Source organism: Brachyistius frenatus, unplaced genomic scaffold (genome assembly GCF_029030835.1).
Source record: "Brachyistius frenatus isolate BFR_SWC_R1_liver_20210118 unplaced genomic scaffold, ASM2903083v1 Contig_4, whole genome shotgun sequence".
NCBI classification, from domain to species: Eukaryota; Metazoa; Chordata; class Actinopteri; family Embiotocidae; genus Brachyistius; species Brachyistius frenatus.
This window is the reverse complement of record NW_027210603.1, coordinates 7,678,663-7,693,732: the sequence shown is the minus strand read 5'-3', so window position 1 is coordinate 7,693,732 and position 15,070 is coordinate 7,678,663. Positions and strand designations below refer to the sequence as shown.

Sequence of the window (15,070 nt, the reverse complement as noted above, 5' to 3'; positions counted from 1 at the left end):
GTACCTGTTATAGGGTCCTTACCCAAATACCAAGAGAGCTTGGTGTTCCATGTTTGGGCACAAACTGCTCCCAAAACCACTGACCTTTAGCACCATCATCCTACTGCCACAGATAAGCCTGTCAGATGTTCTTTCCCTCATGAAATCTAAGAATAATCCCACCCACACAATAAGCTCAAACTGGTCATAATACAGCTACAATAAAGTGTGACTTTCAGATTAACAGAAAAAGAACTTTGAACTGCTGCCAGTCTTTCGGGACACGCTAAATATAAATGACAGATAAAAAAATAAATTAAAAAAAATAAAAAATGTGAAAAAGAAAACTTATGCATGACCACATGCATTCAGGTTTAGCCTGATTATTTACAAGTGTACAATCGTCATAGCAACATACACACAGACAGCGTGCGAGTTGCAAGCCTGATACTCTGCCCTGAGAGAGAGCGAGAGAGTGTGTGTGTGTGTGTGTGTGTGTGTGTGTGTGTGTGTGTGTGTGTGTGTGTGTGTGTGTGTGTGTGTGTGTGTGTGTGTGTGTGTGTGTGAGATCCCCAACGACAGACCACCGATCACATCAGTCCTAAACGTAGAGCTGCAACTGAGCTAATGCTGCAGCTGAATAATTTAAACACAGAGAAAGAGAGAAAAGTGGTCCCTTTTCTGTCAACTGTCTAAACACGCTTTAATAATTCTGCAGCAACTGTTAACAACAACAAAACTGCAGATCAACAATACACAGAAATCATAAGTGAGAATCAACCCGTGAAGGGTTTAAGGATTTTTTTCTTTGTGTGTGTGTGCATTTTTTATCCAACTGTTAACCTTCATATATTTTGATATTATTGTTACATTTTGTAAATCTGTCTTTCTGTGCTGGTTTACTGACACAGATAAAAACACAGCGTACATGCACAAGCAGCCCCTCGACGTGAAATGTAATTCACACCAGGCAATAAGCACTCCTGTGAATATGGACCGCAGGAGGTGGAGGAGGAGTCAAAGCAGAGTCAAATGCAGAGGGGGAGGGGGAGAGGAGGTGAGGGGGGAGGGGTGCATAGAGGAGGAGGGGAAGAGAAAATGAGTTAAATACCGTTTTTACTGTGCTACTTGATGCTGGTTATTTAACTTTGATACAGTTCTAACTATACTTGTCTGATGCCTTTTTATTTCAATATAGAAAGACTTGTGGGCAGTGACTTCAATGTCCTATACTGCTTTAGAGTAAATAAATCTGTCATTGGATTTAGAGTTTTCTACTTTAATGAAGTTCCAAAACCACTAATTTGGATTGCAAAATAAATTAAATATTATAGTGACATTAAAATTGAGAAAAACAGCAAGTTGCATAGTTTATGTCTAATGCTGACTGCCATAGTGCACAGTAATTGCAGCAGTAGGAACTGAATCCATGAATTTCATATCTGCCAGGTCTGTTTTGGAAGAGCACTCAGAGTAAGCTGAAAGACTAGCAGGTTCCTGTCAGTGAGTGTGCTGTGTAGTGACAAGGTTTTCTTAAAACAAAAGTAATTCCCGCCAGTTTTGCTTAAGCGGTCAAAACGGAAACATGTTGCAGGAACGTCTTGCGTAGATTCAGTAAGTAGTGCAACAGGTGGGGTAATTCTGTACTATCAATTAAAACATGCAAGTAATGAATGAATATAAATCAATTATTATTAGAAACAACCATAATATTACTTTGAAAATGGCTTTGCTGCTGGTTTCTCTGTAGTAAAAGGAAATACAGGTTGTTTTGTGGTTGGTGAAGCTCAGTCAAAACTCAAGTGAGAAATCAGTAAGATACTGACACATGGCACACTTTTAAATGTGGCTATATTCTGTGCTTTAATGGAAAATATTTTTGTATTTCAAATGGACAGTGACAGTGCATTTTATTTCTTAACTTGTGAGGAAGTATGAGTACAGAGGAGAGGTCGGAGACTGGTACCAAACTGGCCATAACACGTATCAATAAGCTTCGGGAGCATTTGGTGCTTCGATTGGCCGTTCAGTCATTTGTTAAACATTCAGTGTTTTTGTTTGCCTCCTGTTAAGTTAACCCTTTTCCTGTGTCTGTCAAATATGAGGATATGTTCATTGGTTTTGCAAAACTATGTTGTCACTGTGTATGTTTTCTCTGGATTGTGGTTTCACGAGATAGTTCTAAGGGGCTAACAGGGCTAATTTATTAACTTTATTTCTCTACAGAACTACAATTAACTGGAAACCACAATCAGTTAAAACTTTTAGAACAAATGGATTAAAGAAAGAAAGAAAGAGCACTGATGCACTTAGTTAGCCATTTTAATCCCATCACATTATTAAGAGCATTGATAACTATTGATACCGATAAGCAGTACTAGTATTGATCAATACTGGTATTGATGAAATCCAAATAATACTCACTCATTTGACAGAGGTATGTGATAGTTCAGCTTGTCAGAAGTGCCAGACTCTTACGACCAAGATATTTTGCTTCCTCATATCTTCTTAACTACCCACCAACAAAACCACCCCTCCCATGCCAGTTGTGTGTAATTAAACAAGTATTTAAACATCATCAGTGCCAAGATTATTTACAAATACAAGTGGTGTGTCTCAAAGCTCTCACAACAAGCATGACTTCACTCACTGAGAAAATAAGGGGAGGATGGAGAGCAGCTATACAGATAATGAAATCCCAACTGAGATAACACTCAGGTCTTATAATGCTAACTTTCCTCACTGAAAGAACTATGTATTTTAATACTGACATGTTGTTCGGAGCTCTCTAAATAAAAGACGGTTACTCTTTTACAGACAGAGCTGATGACATTACCGAGGTGAACTTCTTTCTAATTGGTACTGCGTTTTTCTGGACCATCCAATCATTTCAGTTGGTATTATAAAAAACACCTGATTTTGATATCGAGGTGTTTGGCTGAAGGCCGAAGCAGCAGCAATGTCAGTTAGTCAGGACCAGAATAGTGAGGACGACATTCCTGCTCAGCCTAAAATAAAGCCTGTAATCTGAGCTCCCTGAGACAAAGAGTGGCAGGCCCAACAATAAACATTGGCCCACCCAAAACAAAGATCACACAAACTGGAGCACACAGACACACAAATAGAGACTATAGAGAATATAACTTTGAGAAAGAGGTGTGTCTAAAACACACTTTAATCAGTATTTTTTTCACACGCACGCACGCACGCACACACACACACACACACACCACAGAGGCAAGGTAATAAAGTAACAAAAGGTGTCCACTAGAGTCTGCAACATCAAGTGCAAAAAGGAAACAAAAGGACAGAATGACTTCCTGTTTCTCTTCAAAGAACTTCCCCACCTCCTGCCGAGCATAAAACCAGCTACATACTGGGTTAAATGCAACTGCGGCTTCCTGCAACCGCCAGCTTCAACACTGGCTCCATGAGTAATTTCATTTTGAAGTCATGTTTTGTTTGATCCAGATGTCAACTCAGATTTAATACATGACCCTTTAACCTTGAGTGGCTAAAACAAATTAAAAAAAATAATAATAATACTGCAAACTATAATTAAATACAATTTTATAATGTTGTTTATAGTAAACAGTTTGTGAATACGGAAGCGTCTCTGTATTGATATTGAGCTTTTATGAAAGATCATTGAAACACAGTCTTAATTGAAAGCCTACATGTACGGAAAAAAACAAGTTATTTGGAGTTCTAGACCCTTTGAGTAAAATAGACAGTTGTGCAATAGTTAAGGTCTCTGTTGTAAGTGCTAAGAAATGAGTTATCAATTTCATCCATCCATTCATGATGGATTAATGAGTCTGTGGTGTACTGTGTAATACTGAAGGGAAACACTGTAATGTTTTGTTCCGGATGGTTTTGGAAATGCGTGGTAAAGTGTCATGATCTGACTCTGTGGCCATGACAAAGAAGGAAATAGTTATGCTGAGAAATCAAACAAATCGTAGTGGGCAGTATTTTGTCAGCATTATTGCCAGCACAGTTATCAGCTTATCTTAGAGCTGACAAACACTGTTAAACATGCTCTTTGCACTTGTGATCCTGTGTTTTCGGAGAGGAATAAAAGCTTTCATTGGAAAAGTAAAGTTCAGGAGAGGAGTTTGGTGAAGGGTCATTACCAAGAAAAAAAAAAATCCTCCTTAAATGTGTTGACGTCACTGAGCTACACTGATATAAACGGGTACAAAACATGTAACAAAAGTACTGCTGAACAACAACCAGGGAAAAAAGACCAAAAATCGATTTAAAAAGAAATCCATTAAAATGAGTAGTTCTTTCAAAATACTTCAGCGTTAGTTTGAGTAAATGAAACAAACTGCTCTAAAAAGTCAGACAGCTGAGAGTTAGTCATGTAAGTAAAGTTACAAAATAAACTGACAAAGGAACAAGAGAAAATTGTGCCCAAGGCCATGAAATCATATTTTTATATTTTAAATCTAAAGCAATAGCACATCCACAGTGACTGCCGACCTACTTGCTATGATGTCTAAGCTGGAAATATTTTCTTTCTCTTTCTGAATGGCAGGAAAACAGGGGAACTGTGGACAGTATTGCTGTTCTTGCTTCATATAACTTCTTATAACTAAACTTTTTTTTAGTGGCCATTTATCATCTCTTAAAATTATTGGGGAATTCCCAAAATGTCAAGAAGACCATTTCCAGGAGCAAACATTTGTCATAGAGTCAAATGGACCTTTGTTGTTGGTGGACATTACTTTTGGCCCTTTTTTTTTTTTTTTTTTTTTTTTAACATACCAGACAATTTTAACAAAAAAGTGTCCTAGCAGGACTATACTGGAGACAAAGGTTTTGATGGCAAAATGGAGACTGCTGCCACACAATGAGATTCAGGAAAGGGGATGAAGGGGACATGTGTAACAAATGTGGATTTTGAAAAAGTAAAGCTGCAAATAAGAGAAAGCCTCCATTTAGATGTGACGGCCATCTGTGAAATACCAACGAGGCTTAAAAACCACACTGGAAAACACAGGCTGGGTCCTTATTTGTCTGTAGTGTGGCTGGTGGTACAGCAAGACATTTCTGTCTGCACAGTTTTCATGTGAAGGTCCATTCAAACTAGTTCTGAGTTCGGGATTGACGCCAAAAATAAAACAACAGACTTTTGTTTTACCCAATTAATTCACTGAAGTCTTACAGATAAAAAGCCTCAACAAGCGTGGCTGATTTAGACTTTATATTGAAGTCATACAAGGAGCAGTTCAGAGAGGAATAAAGCACACCTTTCAAAACTGTGGTGGTGACGCAAATGTGCGAGAAGAGGAAGCAGGTTGGTAAAGCAGACAGAAACACGTCAGAGACACATTAGAGTTTGTGAAGATCAGTTACATCAGTTAGAAAATGAAGCCTCAGTCTAAATAAAAAAAATTTAAAAATATAAAAACAATCAGCAAAACACATAAATCTGTGTTCTATACATTTGTACAATCAAATAAAAAAATTAATTGAATATCTACAACACTTTATAACCCATCTGCGACGCTTCTACACTGAGTGCAAAACTATTAAAGTGCATTTGAAATTTCCTCCGAAAAAAGATTAATGTCATGATGTACATGATGTCCATAGATGGATGTAGAGAAGGAAGGGGGGTAGTTCAAAGCAGAGGGAGAACTACCTTCACAGGATTGTTTCCTCTCTGAAAAACATCCCCCACCCTTACCCAACGCACACAAGAGCTCCCATAGGCTCCGTGTGCATCTCCCCATTTTCTCACACAAACTGCAATGTGTAGAAAGAACAGGGAAAATAAATGAAGGTGAAAACAAAGAGATGGCAGATTCCACTGAGTGTGTGTGTGTGTGTGTGTGTGTGTGTGTGTGTGTGTGTGTGTGTGTGTGTGTGTGTGTGTGTGTGTGTGTGTGTGTGTGTGTGTGTGTGCGCGCGTCACACATGCATCTCCTGCAACTATCCATCATGAATACGGACAAAGAATAGAAAAGAATAGGAGAGGAGCCACGCAGACACAAATTCAACCAGCTAACTCATCACATAGCACCACCATAATGCCGCATTTCTAATAATCCCTTCATTTTCTATAAGCTTGACATCTTGGAGCATATAGCGAGGAGATAAGCGCAAGGACACTGCATTGTCCAGAGGAGACCCCAGTGACCAAACAAAATGCAGTCGGCTGTGATCACACAAGGCTAATATTATGGAAATTAGCTCATTAATCAATGGCTAAACAGCCTTTTATCTGGGGAGCCAGAACGCCAGGGCCTGATCAGCCTCCATGCTGCCCAGTCTGATAACACACACATCATTACAAGCATGCGATGCAGATGCAGTGAGTATACAAATCTCATGTAGCTGCAGATAAATCCGTGTGAAGATATGTTAACCATTGTAATTGTTTTGGCAATATTTTTGAAATGCCCTAATGCTGATATAAAATACTGTGCTTGAGTTTTACTTTGCAGTTCAGAGGCAGTGTGTGTGTGTGTGTGTGTGTGTGTGTGTGTGTGTGTGTGTGTGTGTGTGTGTGTGTGTGTGTGTGTGTGTGTGTGTGTGTGTGTGTGTGTGTGTGTGTGTGTGTGTGTGTGTGTTTTTGTGGACACGTTTCAACTGTGCAACTGAAGATTTTCTCTCTTCCCTCCCTCCCTCTCGCTCTTGTGTCTTTCTCTCCTCCCTCTCTGAGCTCGCTCCCTCCCCCCTCCCTTCCTCCACTTCTCCCCACCGTCCCTGTTGGATTGGTGGAGTAAACACAGGAAGAGAGCGGGCTCTGTTCCACCAGCCAGAGCTGAGCCTGGGCGTTCCTGCAGCCGGGGTCAAAAGTTTACTGTGGTTTTCATTTCACCTTTCCTCAGCCAATCACAGCGCCACACTGCAGCGCCTGAACTCTGACCCCTGCAAAGAATTCCACTCAAAAGATGGTTTGACGCCAGTTTCACAACTTCAGCCCCTCCCACCTCCCATTTTTCCCCTTATGACTCCTTTTCCTTTCTTTCAACTGGCCAGTTTCATGTGTTGACAGAGCTGAGGTGAAAAAGATTCCAGAAATGAGGTACAGGGGGAAACAGAGAGCAGGAGCAGAAGAAACTATCAATAACTGTTTTATTTGATTGTGCAGGATGAGGCTAACCTTGGTACAAAAAAAAAAAAAAAAAAAAAAGTAAATCCCCCAATTTACCTAAAAATTTCCGAATCACATGAGGATTATTTTACAACTTGACATGTAAATGAAGAAAAAAGAAGATATAACACAAACAGAATCCTCATGTGCTCAGGATGGCCTGCTACTTTTTTTTTTTCTATGTTCCTTCAACTGCAATGCTTTACGTACACACGTGTGTTTATGTGTTTTATGAGGACAGGCTGGGTTGCAAAGATGGATTGTTGAAAGACAGACAGAAAAGGCAAGTTCAGGAACAAGTAGCTGCGCTGGGGTTTTATCACAACACCTGGGAATCTGTTTAGGAATCACATCAGAGCTGCTCAGTCCACACACACACACACACACACACACACACACACACACACACACACACACACACACACACACACACACACACACACACACACACACACACACACACACACACACACGCGCGGTCCAACTGTGGGTTTGTTTTTGTCTTTGTGACACTGCACTTTGTCCCATCTGTTGAGTGATTAAGCCTGCACTGGTAATCAAGTCCTTTTCACTGAGGCAGCAAGCAAAGGACAACACAGGCTGATCGAAAAGACACGTTCTGGCTTTCGGAGGGCATCAAAAAGCGTCAATATTCCTGCAGACCCTGCTCTTCAAAAAGCCTTTAAAACAAAACACTTCTAAGCTTGAAAAGACAACAACAACAAACAAAAAAAATAGCAACAAAAATTGCAGACACGTATTCACCGTTTCAACCAGAAGGAAGAAAAGAAAAAAAGTTGCTGCTACTGCTTTAAGTCACATCCTTTAAGACTGTTGGAAAAATTACTCAAGAGGCTTGGTTCAAAATCAAACACATCGGACATTTTATTTTTGCAAGAAGGAGCAACTACATGCACCCTCAAACAGAGGTGTCCAGCAGTGCTCTCCCCAGCAGTTCTCCAGCATGGCTCTCAAGCAGTCCTCCCCAACAGTCCTCTCCTCCACCGTCCTCGTCTCCCACTCTCCACCCAGTCCTCTTCCATAGAGCAGCTTTTATACAGTTGACAAACAGTTGACGGTCACCCCCATTCCCTTTGTATCTGCTTTCGTATGGAAATACTGAGTTGGTTGTAGGTCACAAGATAAGGACACACGGGAGTCGTCAATTAGATGCGATAAGAATCACTTGCAAATAAGCTTGACAAGAGACTTTCCGGAGCCACAATGCAAACAAGAGGAAGGGACCAATCCTTTTTTTCCATCAAAGACCAAGTCACCGATTAGTAGTAGGGACGGGTCATCATTTTCAAATATTCCAACAGTCATTAAGACTATTTTTCTTCCTTAATTGGATTTTACCGGTGCCTGGTTGCAATATGTTGAAGGTGTTGGTTACGCACCTGAAAGCTGTCAGTCAACCTCCATTAACCAACACAAGGAGAAGAAGAACATGTTGCAACTAGGCTCCAGAGCTTTGGTAAAACTGTGGTGCTGTGAGATTAAATGAATATGGAATCTTGTAGGTCTAGTCATTTTTTATTAAGGAAAAAGTCCTTAAATAGCCCAATAATTCACCGTGTGTCGACACACACTTTTGATCCGCACCACTGGCTGTGTCTTTGGCCCCCACAACTGTCAAAACTATTTTAGTCCTTAAAACAAAACTCATAAATTGCTTTTAATAATGTTTAGCTTTCATTCAATTTCAAGGGCGGCCACATGGAACAGGGACGGATTTGAATAGCATAGACTGTTTGAGCAGTGCTAATTGACTGGGGACCTTTACTGCTCCTATTTATGTCATACAGAATCATTGGATCTAGCATGGCAATATCAAACAGAAGTGCATATAAGAACAAAATATGGAACAGGCCCAACGGAAAGATGGTGATCACAGGCCAAAGTGGAGCCACCTCTATATACTGGATCAGCTTAATGCCCAACTTTTGGAACTGTTATTTGGAAGGACTTCACTATAAATCTTGATGTGATGTGGCAATGTCAGGCGGCAAGTGTTAGCTCTGCTATTCTGGGGAAAACAGTAAGCTCCAGAGCAGCAACCTTTTGATTAGAGTGTTGCCTTAACAACAAGCCACATAAACAGAGCTGACGTCACCAGGCAGAGTCAAGAACAGTGAAAGGAACATTTTCCACTTCATTCAGAAAGGAGCGGAAAAAAAAGACGAAAAAAAAAAAAATCAGAGCCAATTAAGAATTATGGGTAATAAATTACCTGACACATGCCTTGCCAGTGTTGACATGCTGTAGTAAGTCTGGAGCCTTTAACGATGGTGTGGAAGTCTGTCATACAGGACTTGACTCTTCTTTGAACTCAGGCTGCAATAAAGTCAAATTCGCAGTGGAAAAATAAAACTGGTGTTGAGCACAGAGCTCGAAGTAAATGTCTACACACTCAGTCCAACCTGTGTCAACGTCCTTAATGAAAGGAGATTTCAAAATTGCAAATGAACTGGTAGACCCCTTACAGTCCCTGCTTGCTCGATCACATATCCCCTTACAACAAGCAACACTCGCTCCATGCCAGCAGCTGCTTCTCAATCCAGACAGACTCAGAAACCACGCCCCGCTGCCAACTAAATTCAACATCAAACCGTTTCATTTTGGAGACGTGCAGAGAAAGAGGAACACAATGTAAACAAAAGGAAAAAAAAACAAGCAACCAACCATTTAACACAGATGAATTAGGAGGAATCGACTATCGAGGCCAGTAAACACAAACTTTGTGATAATGTGGGACCGAGAAGTTCCGCACCGTGCAGGAGTCAAGACGAAAGGCCTCTGCAGTTTTGCTTGCAAACTAATTGCAGTTTCAGACAGCAGATAAGACACAAGTCTACCCGATGCACAGTCAACCCATTCATGAGACTCGCCCTCTGTTTCAGCCCAGTCTACCGTGTAGTTCCACACAAGTCGCTGATGAAGCAAAGAACACAACTGCATCAGACAATAAGGTACAAGTTAGGTTTCAGTGTAACCTGTCTGTCTGCCCATTATGCACATTCCCTCTCTTCCCTGATCGCCCGCACATGCTTGCTTTCTATCTCTCTCTCTCTCTCTCTCTCTCCTTTTTCAGCCAGTCAGATGACATTTAAAAGGTCCATACCACTTAATTCATTTCCACTCTTGATAGCAACTCTGTTCTACTGAAGCCGGGTATCGTCCAACCCATGTCCATCGCTGCTCGACTGAAATGTACTGACCCATACAGATAGACGCCGACACGTGTTTGATGGTCACCGTGTCAGTCTGAACGAGGGCAAAACAACTTTCTTTTATGTTTGATGGCGGCAAAGCATTCATGGGACGAGAATTGTGCAGACTAAGAGTTAAAGATGGAAAGTGTCCATGAAGCGGTTGAAAAGTTCATTCAGAGATGACAGTATCTCTTTCCCTCTTCACCAGCCTTTCTTTCTCCTTCTCTTTATGCTGAATAACAGACAGCGAGCATCTGGTAGCAGTTATCTCACAAACCAAACTGTTTTTTCACCCTTGCCGTCTCTCCCCAAAGCATTTTTCATAAAATGGGGCCCTAAACAAAACACAAACAAGGTCTTGCTAACATTTTACAATAGTAACAAAACTAAGCCAGGGTACTACCCTCCCACTGGCTTGTTCAGGTGAACCCGTTTTTACGAGCATTCTTCAGCTGGGGGAGCGAAAGTTAAAGGGGGAGTTGAAGTTAAAGACTAAGGGCATTGAGGGGAGGGGGACAAAGCTCTTGGCACTCCCTTCCCTAATAAACTCATGCCTTCATCCAATCAAGGAGGACCAGCGAGAGAGAACTGTTCCAAATCTTTTCTGGTTATAAACTAGAATTGGGTGCAATGATTGCTTCAGGCTGCCTGTTTGGCTTTCAGAAGTGTGCATGGCTCACATATGGCTCAGCTATGACCCATTCGCTCAGGTTTTACCTCAGAGTTGAAGAAGAGGGGACGGACGGCATGAATAAGAAGTGACTTAAAATAGAGTCAGAGTGCAAACTACACTAATTGACTTGGGTCTTATTGAGCTGGTGGTCTGGCTTTCTCTGGTTTCAGAAGCTCTCATTTCATACTCTCAACTTTCGTTTGTTTGGGCAAAGTAACTGTAAATATTTCAGGAGGGGAAACATGACTGTCTTGTTGAGTAGAGATTTCTATATTTAGCTCTGTAGAGGTAGGCAGATAAAGCAGACCTACCTGTTGTGCTCTACTACACCAACACAGCAGTGTGATGTGCACTTTCAACAAACACAAATGGAGATCACTGTCACTGCACCAGTGACCATGAGATGTTGGGACGAAACAGGATGTTTTACACAGCTTGAGCTGACCACAGGAAACTTGAATTCTTAATACACCTGGTTGTAAAACAACTTTGGATCACAGGTCAAAGTGAAGTTTAACTAGTGTGGAAATTAGTTTTCAGAGAATCAAACACTGTTGAATACTCTAACTTGATTTGGGAATATATCAAGGTAAACTTCACTAACATCAAAGATATAATAATGAGTGATAATTTAAAGATGCACTATTTCCCCAGTTGGATGTTTTAAGTCAAAGGGAGAGAAACCGTTTTCCTTGATTAACTCTGCACTCCCTGTACTGCTGCCTAACAAAAAGGTACTAAGATCAAGGAGTCATATTTCAATTAGGGGAAACAACCAGGCTGTCTTTTCAGCTGTGTGTCATCAGGAGTTCTCTGGGAGCCACTGCTCGTCCACACAACTATTCTTGTGAACTTGAACACATACCACATGGCCGATTGGCAGATACTCGAAACTAAACTTATTATCTCAGTCTTTTAAAGGCACGCAGACTGATGAATCACTAAGAATGGCATCTACTCAGACATCACGGAGCAAAATACCACGTGGCAAAGACAGATTGGACAGTCATCATAAAAGTGTCACATAAAAGTTGCGGAGTCAGTATTTAGAAATCAACGAAACCAAATAGCATGAATCATTGTCCAATAACATAAAGAAGGGAGATAATGTAGCAAAGTTAAGGCAGTAACATTTTTTTGAAAAGTATTTCATTAATGAATATTTCATTTCAAAAAGGGACGTTTTGACATACTCTGTTCAATATACTAGACATCAAAAGTGTAACCAACTTTACTGGACAGTTAAATTTTAGTGTACTTTTACATACAGTAGATGTATTATTTCCCATGTCTTGTTCTTAGATTTGTTTACAAAATATGTTTGGAAACTGTCTCACAAAAAGTAAATTTTGACATGTTTATTGTAATATTGACAGGATACCAACAAGATAATTCAACATCAAAAGTAACCGATACAAGTACTAGTGAAATATCAGTAGTGCCACCAAATTCATGCTCATTTTATCAATCAGGCGATGTAACCTCAGAAATCTGCCACCAGAGACTTCTCCCAGACCCATGAGAAAAAGTGATAAGTTAATGAATAATTGAGAGCGTAGGGGCCGGCAGACAAAGAGCGAAAGCCATGCATCCATCGCAGTCACTTCTGCAGTCAAAGAATCCCCCCTAAGATTGATTCATTGTTAACACAGCCTGACACCCTGTGAGAGGGAGAAAGAAAGTGGTAGATAAAGGGACAGAGAATGGGGGACAGGGGGCTCCATTTGCCAAGAATATGAGCAGAAGCACTTCATTGGCCAGGTTCCCACAGTGGTCATTCTACCACTTACAAAAATACCACATACGTGAGCTTGAGTAGAGCTTGAGTAATGGCATTCTATCAAGCTCAAAATAAAGACAAGTTAGCTCATCTGATGGCCGAAGACTGCCAGCAGCAACATTCTCCCTTGTTCACTCCCAGGCAGCTACACACCAATTAATGTCTGCGTTATCACCATATCAGTCGATTTAATGAGTGACTGAAATCCAAAAAGTGGGGGGAAAACTCCCACAGGCAACAGCCACGTTAGCATGTGACAAAAATAGCAGGCTGATTTCAGAATAAGCATTGAGATGTGAATACCTGCAAGTATTGGCAAGGATGGCCCAAGGCAGAGAGTGACAGTACACTCTCAACTAGACTTGAAGCGTTTCAGTGGAATGACTAACCTACCACCATATCGTTTCGCTATACGTGAGCACGCTCTCCAAGAATGTCCTATTGCAACCTCAAAAACTGAGTGCTCAGCATACACCTTGTCAAGCGCAGAGAAAGCAAACCAGGACTGTACCTGAACGCTGAGAGTGTTTATCTTCCTCTGCTCTGAAACACATCCATCAGCCTCTGCCAGCCTGTCGGTCTGATATGATTTATCAGCAGTGAAAACCAACATTTAATCATGGTGTGATGGGGCCATTACACCAACCATTACAATCATGGACACGCAATCTGAATACAGTCACGCAAATGAATAGCAGATGCTGTGGATTGTCCAGAGCAGCCACACCGGGCAGTCAGTTCAAGTTTGGTAGTCAGCAAGTGAAGGAGAATAATATAGATTACTGGTAAATACATGAAGTGCAACTGGTTAACACCAAAAACATTACCACCAAGGAAATAAGACCTCCTCACAGAAAAGTATCATTTTGTGTCTTTCTAATCCCACATGACTTCATGTGTGCTAAACTGGATCGTTGCTCATTGTTAGCTGTTGTTGCATTTTCTATGTCAAGATCATAAAGTGAGAAACTATTCCCCCAAACAAAAACAAAAACAAAACACACACACAAAAAAAATGGGTACATATCACTTTTTAGGGGTAATTCACCTACAGTAACATTCCCAGTGCAGGTTAGAAAGCTGTAACAGACGGCCAATAAAACCCCATTTAAACGTGATTTTCTTACACGGGACAGCTACAGCGGTGTGACCGACATGAGCTGCGAGAACAGACGGGATCAGCAGTCCGGCTGAAACTGAGGCGAAGCGGACGGTGTGGAGAAACAATGTAGTGCCCCAAAAAGCTATTCCGCTGCGTTGCGGACAATGAGGACAAAGTCTAACAAGCGCTACAAAGTTAACATTAATGTTTCGAAACACCAAAACCAGTTCACTCGTGAGCGAGTTGTTGAGTATTAACAGCCGGGATTATCACACCCCGGCGAATCAGAGCCTCCGTCTCGTAAACTTTGCAGCTAGCGGATCATGGAAACGCCGACAAACACGAAAAGAACGGAACATGAAGCGAGCCGAGTTTAATGTGAATAACTCTCGTGTTTCATAGTTGTGGAGGTAACAGCATCGTAACAAACATTTCATAACAAATAAAGACAGTGGTGGTTCGTTGTATCACGGCGGCTCAAAAAAAAAAAAAAACCCACAGGCTGCTCGGAAACGAAGCAACACCAACTGTAACAAATGTGCACGTTCAAACACTCTGATGACCGTGTTCAAAACTTGCTTTCAACCAAATCGTAAACCAAAATGCAGAAAACTCACCGGCTTCGACGCTTTCATTGAGTACAGCAGTTTCTTTAACGCCTCTACAAACTCTCCGCCATCTTCGGCAAGACCGTGTTTGTTTAAATGGGAAACACTCCCAGAGCGGAGGGAGCGAGCTTGTGGCAGAGCAAAAGGGAATTGTGGGTAATGTAGTTGTTGGCCTTTGCAAGCAGCATCACACTGTTTGGCACGTTGTGAAAATGGGACTACACGTTCACCAGTACCCGTAGGTGACATGAGAAGCAGTCACTGATATTATTAGGGTAGAGATTACATTTTTTAAATTTTTTATTTATAGGCTGGCAGAAAGGCGACTTTATGCAAACAAATTACAATACTATTACATTTCTGTGTTATTCAATATACATACAAATATAAACCTTTACAAAAAAAAATAATGTAATAATATTATTATTTTTTTTGCTTCTACTCAAACTCAGGTTAAAATCCCCAATGGCCTGGACTGAATTAAGAAGGAATAAATAAAATTGCCACATAATGATTAGCCATCATGATTCTTTTTTTTTTTTTTTTAAATGAATTCGCTGCATTACACATTTCAGCCATATCTTATTGCAGTTATGTGAGTG

The 15,070-nt window shown here is 40.9% G+C and overlaps 1 protein-coding gene across 4 annotated transcripts in view; it reads right to left on the bottom strand.

Annotated features, from left to right (window-relative positions):
• ncoa3 (nuclear receptor coactivator 3) overlaps nt 1–14,555 on the bottom strand; it is a 30,599-nt gene extending 16,044 nt beyond the window's left edge. For all 4 annotated transcript variants that reach the window (XM_069713522.1, XM_069713496.1, XM_069713505.1 and 1 more), the window contains exon 1: nt 14,478–14,555. The gene's annotated coding sequence lies outside the window, so the exon portion shown is untranslated. The remainder of the gene's footprint in view (nt 1–14,477) is intronic.
• Nucleotides 14,556–15,070: the final 515 nt, after the last annotated feature.